Genomic DNA, 14,757 nt, shown 5'->3' on the forward strand with positions numbered 1-14,757 from the left:
AATTTGCTGCAGATTAAATTCTTCTTTTGGCTGGATGCAAAACAGGTGGTTTGACTGGCACCAGCGAAAGCCGCTGCAGCAGGAACAGCGGCAGCAGTCAAGAGCAACTTTTTATAGCTTAACCGATTTACTTATCTTAGCCCTTTAACCTTTAAGGCACCCAAACAGCCTTCCCACTGTGATACATAGAAAGATCTACTGGAAGATCTACTAAGGCACAGACATATGTTTGCAAATAATATTTATTTCTTACAACAATGTACACAGCGCTTCACATACAATTCTGCATGCACAATAAGTCACTGTTGCACTACAGGCATAAGCCACTCCAACAGTTTCCCCCGAAACGTTGTGTTATTGTTTCTGCACCCATCCTGTGGTGAAATAAATATACAGCTACCTGCTGTTGAAGTGGCTTTAGCCCTGTAGTGCTGCAGTCCTTCTTCATATGATGTATTGTTAAACAGGTCACACTAGCCCCTTGGACAAACCAGCACTAGAGGACCAAATCGGGAGCCACAAATCAGATATCAGATACCCAAGTGAAGACACAGACACTCTGCGAGTGTGCACAGCGAGTACTCATTTCTACAAGTCACTGCCCCGTAGAGCTTACAATCTAATTTTGGTGCCTGAGGCACAGGGAGATAAAGCGACTTGCCCAAGGTCACAAGAGGAACTGATACTAGGATTCAAACCAGTTTCGCCCACTTCAAAGGCAGTGATGTTACCAATAACCTACCATTTCAATATAAAGCGTGAATAGATTATGGTCAGTGACATTTCAAAGTTCTGATATAGTGCACAACTTTTATGGTACTAAAGCTGGTGATGCTACTTTTTCAAAAGCGTGTATGCTATATTTAGGTTAGGAAAGCAAGGTAAAGTTTAAGGATTACAAAGAAAAGATTACAGGCAAACCCCGGTTTAAGGACACTCACTTTAAGTACACTCGCGAGTAAGGACATATCGCCCAATAGGCAAACAGCAGCTCACGCATGCGCCCGTCAGCACGTCCTGAACAGCAATACCTGCACCGAAGCTGTGCACAAGCGGGGAGACTATAGAGCAGGGGTGGGCAACCTATTTTTCAATGTAGCCACAAGTGTGGCGAATTAGAAGTGAAAATAGCCACAACATGTTAAAATTGAGGTATTATGTTGTGCATGCGAAAATTTGTTATTTCTCCTCCGCTCGTCCCCTCAGCACTAGTGCCGCCGCCGGCGTACTCGCACTTGCCGGGAGGGGGGGAGGGAGGGGGGAGAGGGGCGCGAGGGGACTCTGACTTGCCACCACGCTTCCCATTACAATGGGAAACAACAAGTAGTTACTCAATTCGCCACACTTTGACTGCCAATTAACTAGTTCAATTTATTAGGGGGCTCTGAATAGGGAAGTGCTTGTCAACCAAGTGTTTTCTTTACCCTGTGCATATCTTGTCCTTATCAGAGAGATGATAAAGATAAGGGGAGAGGGGGCTGTGTGTGACTGCAAGTACTTGCTGTGCACACAGTAACAACAGACAAAGGGGAAAGGAAATCAACCCCAACCATTAGCTCATAGTGTTTTTAAATTAATCCTTATTGGTGTCAGACTTGGGTAAAAAAAAAACAAAAAAAAAAAACATCAATCACCTAGGTTTAACCCATTAAACATGAAACTTATAATAAACCTGAGGGGGGAAGAGAGAGGGGGTGAGAGACGCACGCACCAGCACGCACACACACACACACCAGCACACACACACACCAGCACACACACACCAACACACACCAGCACACACAGCAGCACATACACACACACACCAGCACACACACACACCAGCACACACACACACCAGCACACACACCAGCAGCACACACACACACACCAGCACACACACACACCAGCGCACACACACACACACCAGCGCACACACACACACCAGCACACACACACACACCAGCACACACACCAGCATACACACCAGCACAGTGTTGGCTACTATATTCTTGAGCTCCATTGGTCGGTCTGGCCAGGGGCTCCGAGCCTCGGGCGGCCACTCACTCTCTGGCTGGTGTTTCGAATAGCACACACTTTCCTGTCCCCGCAGCCCCGATTACCTTCAGTGCTGGGTGAGGGCGAAAGGCGGGGCTCGCTTGCTGATTGGAAGGGGAGTCAGGTAGGTGGGCTGATGGCTCAAATGTGGAACCTGATTGGTGCTTCAGGATTTCATTATACGCCCTCCTCACTCTGTGTCCTGAACCTATGCAACGGCCATGTTGTGGTTGGCATCGCGCTGAGTTGGAATGGCAGCGCTGAACAAGCGCTTGGCAGGAAGAGTCGCGCATGCGGGCGGGCGGGGGGGGGGTCGCTCTTGACACAATTCGCCACACTTTGACTGCCAATTCGCCACAAGTGGCGAATGGCGACAGGGTTGCCCACCCTGGCTATAGAGCCTGTTACAAATGCGTTATTTACATCAGTTATGCACGTATATGACGATTGCAGTACAATACAAACATCGATACGTGGAAAAAGGTAGTGCTTCACTTTAAGTACATTTTCGCTTTACATACATGCTCCGGTCCCATTGCGTACGTTAATGCGGGGTATGCCTGTACTTAGTACCATTATACCTCACAACTGGAACAATCTATCGGAGACTCTCACGGCCGCTACCAGTCTAAGTTCTTTCAAAACTAAAGCTGTCTCACATTTTAATCCGGTCTGTAACCATTACATACACCTACAATATATATTATCTCTAACTGCATGCAATGTCTTTTATATAATGTATAACCTGTTCACTTAATGTAACTATGTATTTGTAACCATGTATTATTTGTCATCATAACTCTATGCCCAGGACGTACTTGAAAACAACAGGTAACTCTCAATGTATTACTTCCTGGTAAAACATTTTTATAAATAAATACATACATTGTTCTTTTAACACCGAGGAAGACAATATATATTTTTCACACACATTAGATATCTAGATGTATAAAACTGTAGATAGTTGCACGGGCATGAACATTGCGGACATGCAAAGGCAGAGCTAGATATTTTTGTGCCCGGAGCAAGATCCACTAACTGCACCCCCACCCAATTTAAAGAATCCCTCCCACCCTTGCCCCATTATCTCTCACCCCCCTTCCCTCTCAGTTTAAAGTCCCCGATAACTACCTGTGGGGGAGGGTCCGTCCTGGCCACAGACACACAGAAGTCGTGACTGACTTCCAGATCGGACCGCTGAGGCGGGCTCCCCCCACCCTCCTCTGCCGCGGTCCTGACCTGTGCCCCCGGTCAGCTGCCCTGCTCACCCCCCCTAATTTCGCCTCTGTTGACATGGGCTGCTGTCATCAAGCACAGAAAATCTGCTGCCCTGGGACAAATTGGGACTAAGCAATTTCTCAGTGATGCAAAAGAAAGCCTAATTGAGCCCTATTGCTGCCAGTACGACCGACAGCGTATTGGGAAGCATTGGGGTATGGACCGTTCTGGCAGGAACACAGGGATTAAAAGGATTTAACATTTCTTTAAAAAAAAAAAAAGAGGAACGAGTTTTGACATTTTCCTTTTTTTGTGTTTAAAAAAAAAATCTCAAATAAAAATGAACTGCACACACATGAGGAGGCGTGGTCTAGTTGTTACCACCTTTGAAGTGGGTGAGCCTGTATGTTTCAGATCCCAGTTTCAACTTCTCTTGGCAAGTCGCTTTAGGCTGCGGCCAGGCAAGGAGCTGGCGCCCGTGCTCTGCGCCCTGCTCGTCCGGGCGATTTGTCTCCGGCTAGGCGCGCGCTTGTCTGGGGGTGCGGCCACGACGTCACGGAGCTGGTTCGCCCTTATTGGGCGAACCGCTCACCTGACGCGCTTGCGAGCGGCAAAATCAAATTTGCTTGCTCTGCAAACATCCAAGCGCCGAGCATGCGCAGGCTCATGCTGGCCACACACATTGCCTCAATGTGTATCAGAGCGGCCAGCGTGAGCGCGCCGGCCTGCTCAGCGCCACCCTGGACGAGGCCCAAGGCTGCACGCGCGTCTGCCAGGCTGGCGGCGCGTGCAGCCGAGTCCCCCGGTCTGCAGTGAGCAGCAGGGGGAAAGACAGGGTGGGGGGGGGGCGTGACTGGGGCGTTGCCGTGACGTCACCCGGCAGGTTCACCCTCATTGGTTGAACCGCTGGGGGACGTGGCCAACGCACCGTCTCGAGTCTTGATCTCAATTTTCTTGATAATTTCATGCTATCGGCGGCCCCATTGTAGGGCGGCTCTTGTACCTGCAGCGTCCGCCACAGCGGGTGCTGCAGTAGCCAGCGGGCACCTGGCCTTTGGCTGCGCTTATAGTGCCGTCGTGCTGCGGTTGCTGGAAAAATCGAATTGACTTGACTTCCAGTGATCGCAACCAAGCCGTCGCTCCGTTGCGCCGCTTCTACTATAAGCGCACGCGACGGCGGTAATACATTTATTTGTTTTGCTGCAACGTCGCCGGCACTGTAAGCACTACAGTCCCGGCTAAAGCGGCAGCACGCCGCGTCAAAACAAGTACATGTAATCTGTCGCGTGCGCCTATAGTGGGTGTCATCGCGACGGCGTGACCAAAATCGCTGAAATCAATGGATTTTGATATTTACCGCGACGGCCGCACCACGTGACTGCAATAAGCCAATCACATAGCCTCTACATGACGTCACCGCCCCTTGCAGCCAGCGACATCGCAAAAGCTAAATTACAACTTTTGCGACGGCTGACGTCACCGGTCAGCAGGGACCATAAGGTCAAACGGTCGGTGCTACTGTGTTCAGAGATAATCACAGCACCCTGTCCTGTATTCCTAACAAGCATCAGATGGTGAAAATAAAGCTTTTTTATTTATACGTTTTTGGAAATGATGTGAGGGAGGATAGCACAATATCTCATCCTTTCAGTACTACAAGGTGCTTCTGCGACGGTAATTCCACGCAATCAAGAGCAGACACCCTCTATGCCCGAGCACCTCTGCTCTGCACGAAACTTTTAGCTACGAATAGATGCAAAAAAAAAAAAGAGAGGGGGGGGGGGCGTCTCTACAGCAGCAGCACTGGCCTCCGGCGCGCGGACTTGCGCGCGCCCGGTTCAACTGCCGACTGGACACTAGTCGCTGCCGAGAACCCCGCTTTGCATCGGCGGGGCAGCACGTGACCTGACACCTCTTGCGACGAGGCTCCCGGCCCTGGCACGAGCTCAGAGCGGCGCGAGACGGAGTGAGGGGAGGAGGAGGGGGGAGCCCCGGCTTTCCCGCCTCAGCGACACCCGGACCGAGGAATAGCGGTATTCTCCTCTGCTCTCCTTTCATGCGGGGTTCGTGCACTTGGCATATGGGGGGAGGGAAGTTCTCACCTAGAAGAGTGAGAAGCATCAATTACTGGGGGGTGCAGCATCAATTACTGGGGGGTGCTGTATGACTGCAAAACGTGTGCAATGTGCGCGCACAGAGGTAAACATGTTCTTAATAGTATTTCATTGCTGGTCAGAGCGGCTTCACTGGGTAATGGTAATTACTTGCCATTCATTTTAACATTGGTGAATTGTTTGTATTTTTAAACCATGTTATATAGAGGTATACAATATTTATAAGTAAAAAAAATATATACCATTTTGTAAAATCCATTTATATTGACAGATAAAGTTGAACCGTTAGTCTGTCAATCAAAGATTTAAAAGGGGCTGTAATTGGCGTGGTAAATAAACACAAACAATACTGTCTAATATCCCCCAGGGGAGGGCAAACTCCAGTCTTCAAGGGCCGCCAACAGGTCAGGTTTTAAGGATATCCCTGCTTCAGCACAGGTGGCTCAGTCAATAAAGAAATTGGCGATGCAATTCTGTGGTACTGTCCTGCAGGCTCTCATTGTTTCCGGGAGTAATTGGTACAGGTGGGACTAGGTATTTCTGCCCCCACCCCCCTGATATACCCCGTTTCACAGCAGAATCTGTATTCCCTGCAGCAGGTTCCAGGCCGGAAGTTCCTGACGGGCGGACGCTGGGGAATAGGGGCGAGAGGCCTCGGGGTGTAAATGCATGCACAGGTGTTGCATTATGCGCAGGAACATGGCGCCCTGCCGCCTGACCGCGGCCTTTTTGTTACGATGGAACAATGCCGCCCAAACCCAGCACACGTTGGCCGAGCAAGCGAGTCATTATTGCGCCCCCCTATCAGGCTGTGCCAGGGGGTACCCCTCTCGGCCCGCCCTAGTTCCGTCTCTGGGTACAGGTTACCACCCCGATCTAATGTAAAAGTCCCACATCTGAATGCATACCGTACTATTATGCCTGGCTGAGAAGTATGCAAAGAGCGTAGGGCGAGCACATCGATTCGGGTTTTGGTTTGAAAGATTACTCGTGTTTTGCCAGAATTCGGATCAGTTTTTGATTTGTAAAAAAAAAAAAGGCAAAATAACCCCTAAATGTATTCGAAATGTGGGTGAACTTTTATTTATTTTTTTAAAACTTTGTGAGCTTTTGTGAAAAGGTGTTGTGTGTTTTATTTTTTAATTTTTTTTTAATGAAAACGCAAAAATAAAACGAATTTGAGGACGAGCCTCTCGGGTTTTGGCTCTAATCCTGCTCGGATCCAAAAGTTATTTCCGAAGTTTGAGTATCTTTGAATGTTTTTGATTGCGAACCTTCATATGAACCACCAGATTTAAGAGCAAAGCATCCGACAGTGTAACTTTTTTTTAATTTTTTTTAAAATACTGTATAAATGTGTTGCGTTTTTTGCAACTGGGCATAATGTTCCCTCACATTGTTGAAAAGCGTGATTCTGCAGGACTTTGTCTATTTTTTATGCGCATGGTGCTCCGGGTATTTCAAGTTTGCCATATAGAACAAGAGTCCCTTTTATATAAACTTTTCTACGTTAACAGCAAGGTATCTGTACGTTTAATTGGGAAAATGTGGAAGGTTGTTTTCTAAATAAAGGCAGAAGCTAGTTCAAAAAGTACTGTACAGCACAGAACTGGGCTTATCAAAGAATAAATCCCTGTTAAAAGGTACAGGATTACTTTTTTTTCTTCTTCTAGGAAATGTGTCTTTTTGTGTGTGAAGGTTTTAAAGACCATACACTTTAATAAATGACAGAAAATACAACAAAATTGCACTTTAAAGGGTGAAAATAAACCATCACTGACAATGCTGCTAATTAGTTGTGTTATTTTTTTTATAATTATTATATCTAATGAACAATAGTCTGCTTACAATAATCATAGCAAACAGAAAGGAGACTATATGGTTCCAATAAAGTGTTGGTGTGTGGATATGTGTAGGGCCTCGTCCAGGGTGGAAACAGGCACGCTGGCGTGCTGCGCCCTGCTCGGCCGGGCAATTCCTGTCCGGATAGGTGCACGCGCGTTTCGGGGGGCGCGGCCACGACATCACGGAGCTGGTTTGCCCTCATTGGGTGAACCGCTCACGTGACGCGCTTGTGAGCAGCAAAATCAATTGCCACGTGCATTGTCGCAACGTGTCCAGCGTGAGTGCTCGCTCAGCGCCACCCTGGACTAGGCCTAAGGCTGCGTCCCCGCTTGCGTTGAGCGTGCTGTGCGCTCCGCGCTTGCGGCTTTTTCTTTTACTTGTAATGTAGACGTCCCCGCTCACGCGGTGCGCGCCCTCATGCGTGGGCACACACGCTCTCCCAAGCTTGGCGCTTGAGGAGGCAAAAAAAGTGACTTTCAAGCGCACTCAACTTGCCCGCAATGCCACCCGCTCCTGCTTGCAAGATAGACAGGACACCCGGCGCTCATGCTTAGAGAGTTGGTGACGTCACCGCTCTCAAGCATGAGCGCGGTCAGCGCCAGCGGGGACGCAGCCTAAGAGAGTACAGGTCCAAAGTGCGGGCAAACAGTTTCAGGCAAGGCGAATCCTGCTTGTGCAGCCAACCCAACATAGACAAAAACATTTCATCCAGTCCATGATGAAAGGTCCATGTGGGACCTGAAATGTTGTTTCTCCTCTGCTCTTGGCTGTTACAATAGATAAAGAATTGCATTGTGAACTTGTGAGTAGAGCTCTACTTTGTACCTCTGGCCTAGAGGAGGCCTGCACTTTGAATAATGTGTTTGTGTTGGTGAAACACAAGGCACCAGTGGGCACAATGCTAAAGAATCACTGCTGTAGAAGAATGAAGGCAGTGTGCGTAATCCTGTGTTAAAAGCTTCCGTCACAGTTGCCTCAGATGCTGGTGAGTATGTCTAATTCCCTTGTGTCTGCAGCTTCTTGCAGGAGAGGCTTCACTCCTTTCAAGACACATGCAAGGGAAAAGGGAGAAGAAGCACAAGACACACCAATAGTGTGATTTAAAAAAAAAAAAATTTTGTTACCTAAAGGTAATCAAAAGGGTGACTGTTGCACTTACTAAGTATTCCCTATGTAGTCAACAGTTCGGGACGATCCTATCCCTATTGTCAAGCCCCTATACCACTGACAATATACAAGAAATCTAAGGCCACGCTTATAGTGACGGCGACGCGATGTCGCCCCGAAAACAAATGCATTGCCCCTGCCGCATGCACTTATAGTGCGCGCGACAATGCGACGGAGCGATGGGGCCGCGCGAAAACTGATAGCCGGCAAAATTTGATTTTTCAAGGGCTGTCGCCTCGTGACAGCCCTTGAACCAATCAAATGTCGGGAAACCCGCGCCGCCGCCGCGTGAAATATAGCTTTCGCCTGTGGCGACAGTGACGGCACTATAGGCACGGCAATGGCACTATAGGCACGGCCTTAGTAACGATCTTGCTGTTGTAGTTCCCAAGTGTCAGGATACGGTACTTTCCTCAGTCTCTCCAGTGGCGCTGTAGAGTGGCCGGCGCTGGCCCCATTTCATGTATAAAAATGCCTCTCAAACAGAGGTCTTCGCGTACCCATGTGTAGCGCCGGAGCGCCAAACAGTTGCTAGGCAACCTAATGCTATTGCCTGGAATAGAGCCCCATCAGTTCAGTGATAGAATAAAGCATAACAAGGAGGATTAAGTACTGCAGGGAATAAAGTCAAAGGTAGTCAAGCTAAAAAAAGAAGGGTTAAACACACAGGAAGATATAATGCAATATATACAGTGTAATGAGGGGCAGGGGTGTTGTCTAGGGAAGGTAAAAGGAAGGGGGAGCACAATTCCGCACTTATAGAATACAGTATGTTATCAGGACCACTAATTTGCGGATGGTCAGAGGTAAGAGAGGATCTTTTCCCCCTGCGCCCCTCTGCCAGCTGTCACCCCACCCTCCTTACCTTGGCTCCGGTGTTCTGACGTCACATGACCCCGCGCGCTACCATCGTGACGCGTCATCAGAAGCTATCTGAGCCAAGGTATGTGAAGTTACAGAGGCCTTCGCTGCTTCCCCGGCGTTTCATTTAAATGTCTTCGGAAAGAGTTTGGCCTACAGCAGGGGTGCACAAAGTTGTCGGATCTCAAAAGTGGAGGTAAATGGAGGTTATTTAGGATATTGTGAGTAATAAGGGAGTTGCTCACATCTCTCTGTCTGTCTCTCTCTCTCTCTCTCTTTCTCTCTCTCTCTCTCTCTCTCTCTCTTCCTCTCCTCTCTCTTCTCTCTCTTCTCTCTCTTCTCTCTCTCCTCCCGATGCCTGCAGTGCATGTTTCGCGCACGCCAGCACTATAATCGCGGCCTTAAAGGAGCAATCCAAGCCATTTTTATTTTAATACAGGATTGAAGCAGAAGGTCTCCGGAGCTGAGCCCCATTAATTTCAGCTTCGGGGACCCCTGTTTCCAGAGATGCTTAACGCCTGAAGGCGGTGCCGGTATCTGCAGCTTTCAGCTTCCTCTTCACATGGGCCAATAGGAAGCCGGACCTGATGATGCCACGGCTTCCTATTGGCCCGCAGGAACCGGGAGCTTTGAAAAGCAGATATGTAGTGAACCCTGGAGTGGCTCCCGCACCCCCTACGGAGGTAAATGCTTCCGTAAGCAGGGGGTCGCAGAGCTGAAATTAATGGGGGCTCAGCTCTGAGACCCCCTGCTTCAATCCTGTATTAAAAAAATGAGAATAAAAGGCTTGGATTCCCTCTTTAATCAAAGGCGTTTACTCCAAGCTGCACGTGGCAGAGATTTGCCACTATGCTAAGCGACAGTTAACTGCAATACTCGCCATATTGGATAGACAGACTCCTTTAGAAGATTGGCTTCAAATGCGTGACGCTCACTTCAGATACATGAGATTAAATAGTCTTGTCTCTTATGTAGAATAAACTAGTGCAGTTTGCAGAGGCTGTGGTTGGACAATAGCGAAGGGTTAATATTTTGGTGCCAGTCCCGATATTTTTATTGGATGCCTGTAAAAAATGCGTTCTTTGTTGCTTTACAACGTTGATGACTTGCACTTTCAAAATAACACCTTTTTTTTTTTGCTATAACACGACAATTTTTGGCTAACACACTTTGACTCGAGGCCACTGAGTTTCATATAATAGCATTTGAAATAAAAGCAGGTTTAAAAAATAAATAAATAAATAAATCTGTCACAGGATGATGCATAAGCATATTACTATTCTCAATAACAAAGAGTTTGAAGAGAATGATAGATCTGTTCTGTAAACCACATCATAATGTTAGCTACTGTACTTATCTTTCAAAAGTTGCACAATACTTGATGGAAATCAAAAACTGCACATAAAAAAAAGTCCATGCTAGTAGGAATAGCTTCTTTATTGGTAGAGGTTGAATGACCTAGATTTACAGCAATGACAAAGAATACTTTTTGTTCTTGTACCTGGTTTGTGTTCCGGATCAGCTTCACAATGTAACGCTTTCCCTAACTGCTACTTGAAATGGTTTTTAACCCTCTGTGCACCCCATGAAGGGTTCTGGCAATCCAGGGGCCCCATGACCTAGTGTCACATCATTACCTTTCATATAGATTTCTAGATATAGATAGGCAGAGGAGGACACTTCCGTTCCCGTTAGGGATCCTGAGATCAAGCAATGTCCTACGTGTGTTTTTTTTATTTATATTTTTATATCAGCTCTGTGCTATGAACAAATTATTGTAGCATTTTTTTTAAACAACTCTGAATAACATTTTCAATGTATTATAATGTAACAAGCCTTTTTTCTTTCTATAGCATCCATTTACAAAGGGACAGATACTGAGTCAATACTCCTCTGCAGCAGTTATTTGGTGAACCCCCAAGTCGCATCTTCGCCGATCGATTTGCATTTTGGCTAGCTACTTTTCATTGTGCGGATTGAATTGATGCACATATTAAAGGGAAATAAAATAAAAAAATAGCTGCTTGAACGGCTGCTTTTATTGGCCTCAATTTTTACAAAAAGGCCTAATTTTGGTAAATAATGTCCAATGTGCGGTTCATTATAAATCATAGACAGCACATTATTGATGCAATCAGAATTATTAGACATTAATAATAGTTCTTGTATAGCGCTTTACAGAGACATTTTGCGGACACATTCCCTGCCCCGTAGAGCTTGCAATCTATGTTTTTAATGCCTGAGGCACAGGGAGATAAAATGACTTGCCCAAGGTCACAAGGAGCCGACCCCTGCTTCAAACTGTGTGCCGGTCAGTGCCTTTACTCACTGAGACGCTCCTTCTCATTATCCACATTTGTGCGTATTGTTCTACAAATGGAATGAATCAGATCACAGAGATGCCACCACTAGAGTGTGTTAAAACGATGTACCTAACCAGATTTCATTCACGTGCTGGATTCTGTGAAGCAACCTAAAATAGTGAACAAATTGTACATACTTAACTGGAGGGTTTAAAATTCAGTATCTACCAACAATTTATATTCAATGTAGAAGACCTAGATCTACGACCTACCTTGTTATGATAACAAAGTCATGATTAAACTTAGGCTGCGGCCCCGCTGGCGCTGAGCATGCGGTGCTTGCCGCTTTCAGTTACATAAATGTATATGGGTAAGTCCCGGCTCACGCGGTGCGCTCGTGAGCGGGCACACGCGCTCATTCAAGCTTGGTGCTTGAGTAAACAATTTTTTTAAAACTTTACTGCGCGCTCAATTTGCCTGCAACGGCCCTATCAGACCCCCCTCCCCCCCGGCGCGCTTGCGAAATAGCCAGGACACCCGGCGCTCATGCTTGGAGAGCTGGTGACATGTGCTGGAGCATGTGCACGGCCAGAGGGGCCGCAGCCTTATGGGGGAAATTAACTTTTCCCAGTCCTGAAAGGAAACCACTGCCTCATCCATTCTGCTGCAGAATGAGACAGGGGTCTACTGTCCCTTCATGCATGTGTTTGTTTTCGCAGTCAATCCTGTGGTCCGAAATGTATCTTCCTCTTTGTTCTAAGGGCGCGATTATACCAGCGCTCTGCAATGCGCGCATCTGTAACATAACATCTGCGACGTCGCAGAGCGCCATGTGCACAAGCACATTCTTCTGTGCGCGCCCCTGCAGGGGAGACGAGGCTGAAATCATCTGTTCTTTCTTTGATCGTTCGGCTGCGTCACGAGACGCGGCAGTCGCAACCAGAAGACACATTTTGGAAAAACGCTTCAACTGTCGCCCGCATTGCAGTAGCAAGCGTCGCGGTAGGTATAAGCGCTTTGCAGGGATGCATACTATTTGTTTTGGTGCTGCGCCGGGCATGCTTTTTGGTATAATCACAGCCTAAGTAGTTTTCAGTGTCTGGGATTAGTATTCTGCAGAGTTGCATGTGTGAGTGCATTTTCACCTCATTACCTTTGCAACATGCCATATTGATCTACTAATGGACATGCTTTGAATAAATTATCAGTCATTGTTGATGATAATTTTTGCTTAAGGTATGATTTTTATTGTATTTTTTTTTTTGAGGCAAGCACCAATGTTGTTTTATTTTTTATTTTTTAACCAGCAGTGTGCTTTTCATTGCTGTATGTGCCAATAAATGACTGCCTGCTGCAGCGTAATATGCAAAGTCATGGGGTTCACTTTGTATCAAGGTCTTATGTCGTACATTTTTGGGAATTGCTAGAAAATGCACGATTTATAGGGCCATTTTATTTTTTCGCTCTACATGAGCAGCTGTGGCTAATTTTCTGTAAGGCTATAGAGGTTTCAGAACAGCATTTTCGTTTGCTGATTTAGCCTACATTCAACTAGTGAGTTATAGTAACACGGTTTTCTTTGAAACAAAACTCTGTCAGACTTTGTAACATTTGTGCAGCTTATCAAATTGGATTCACTGACAATGATTATCTATTCAATAATTTGGCACACCTCAAAACCGTGCAATCTGTATATGTAATTTGCATTGCTAACATCGATTTTTTTTTTTTTCATTTTATTCACAACTATTTATTTGAGATTGCATGACTTTTTAAATCTACTTTTGTTGAAGGCGCTTTGTGCTATTACAATAGCAAATGTGGAATTTCACTGTAGGCTGGTCTGAGTTGAAAGCAAAATGACTCATACATGAGTGAATGGATGTAGTCCTTTCACAAAGCACTCCTTTGGCTCTTGCACTTTGAAATATCTAGTTTTGTAGGGCAAAGATCTCACACCACACAGTAGTGTTTCTGAGATCCCACTTGTTAAATATTTGTTTTCACTCTCGCATGTTACACAAGCTGTGTTTCGTAACAGGTTTTTTTTTTTTGTTTGTTTTATTTTAAATAAATAATTTTTTTTAAATTATATTTTGGTGGAACATATTTCTGAGAGGAAAGGAGAGGACATGTATGCAATATGTAATTTGACTCATTTATCTAGGTGTTGTGTCAAAATGTATTTTAGTTTAATTTTATTTCAGGCTGTTTAATATTTTTTTTAGGTTTACAGAAATGAAGGAAAAATATGGAAACAGAGACATTATACTCATATTCTCTTAACTGTATAACAAAAAATAAAATGTAGTTTAAGTTTAATTTGTGGTATATTCATGATTTTTAGAGGGTTCATAATCCGCTACAGCACACTGAGAAGCTCATACACCCGTAACCCTAAGCTCCACCCTCCGTGATGTCTGACGTTACACGAACATATTTTTTTAGTGTGACATCATGGCGGTTTGCTGTAGTGGGTCTGTCAGAGATGTGAGACCTGTCTGGCTATCCAAGCAATGTCTTGAGGCAGCTAGCTGCAGGGCTACCGTGCAATTTGCAGTGCAACTTGCGGTGCATGCATATGCTTCAAATCTTTATGATAAGAAACACGCACTTTTTATCAGATCACTTTGGCACTGTTATTCTCTGTGCTACTAGCAGTGTTCACTACAACCACCTTTGTTGTAAACAGGGGGGCTGCTTTCTGGAATTCATTGTTTAGTTACCTGTAGTCTAGTGGCCTTCCTACTTTAATTGGCTACAAGTCTTACTATATCAGGTACTTGGGCTGCATTAGATTTATCTTTAAGTTACCACTTCTGATACAGCTCGTTTCAGTGGATTGTCCCAGACTTGGTTATTACCAATACTGTGCTACCATCTCCGGTTACTCTGTAATATCAATCACTTGTTAGATTGTTAGAGTGTATTGTTGGTAAGCCTATTTACTATAGGCAGCACTCATTAATTTACTAAGTGGATACTGGGATTTCCAGATTTGACTACCTCGTATCATGTATAAATATAGCTGACAATTCCTCCCCTCCATTCTCATTTTAGTTGCTCCATTTTAATTTAGTTGTATTATCATTTTAATTGTTCACAGTAAATGTTACGTTTTATTCACTTCCATTCTACTAGCACTTTTTGTACTCACTATTACTACTTGGTGTGCACACTATTAGAGAGATACTTGGGTCTCTTCCCAGTTT

General features: G+C 45.7%; 2 protein-coding genes across 13 annotated transcripts in view; one reads left to right on the forward strand and one right to left on the reverse strand.

The window, feature by feature from the left end:
• Positions 1-14,757, reverse strand: part of RBP4 (retinol binding protein 4) — a 534,850-nt gene that overhangs the window by 347,158 nt on the left and 172,935 nt on the right. The gene's annotated exons all lie outside the window — the stretch shown is intronic.
• PLCE1 (phospholipase C epsilon 1) overlaps positions 1-14,757 on the forward strand; it is a 296,951-nt gene that overhangs the window by 810 nt on the left and 281,384 nt on the right. For 9 of the 12 annotated variants that reach the window (XM_075612801.1, XM_075612811.1, XM_075612808.1 and 6 more), the window contains exon 1: positions 5,091-5,288. The exons of 1 other annotated variant lie outside the window; for it this stretch is intronic. The gene's annotated coding sequence lies outside the window, so the exon portion shown is untranslated. Of the gene's footprint in view, positions 1-5,090; positions 5,319-14,757 lie in introns of those variants that run through there. 2 more of the 12 variants (XM_075612803.1, XM_075612813.1) reach the window with 2 other exon arrangements.

This window comes from Ascaphus truei, chromosome 8 (assembly GCF_040206685.1).
Source record: "Ascaphus truei isolate aAscTru1 chromosome 8, aAscTru1.hap1, whole genome shotgun sequence".
In the NCBI taxonomy this organism is placed as follows: Eukaryota; Metazoa; Chordata; class Amphibia; order Anura; family Ascaphidae; genus Ascaphus; species Ascaphus truei.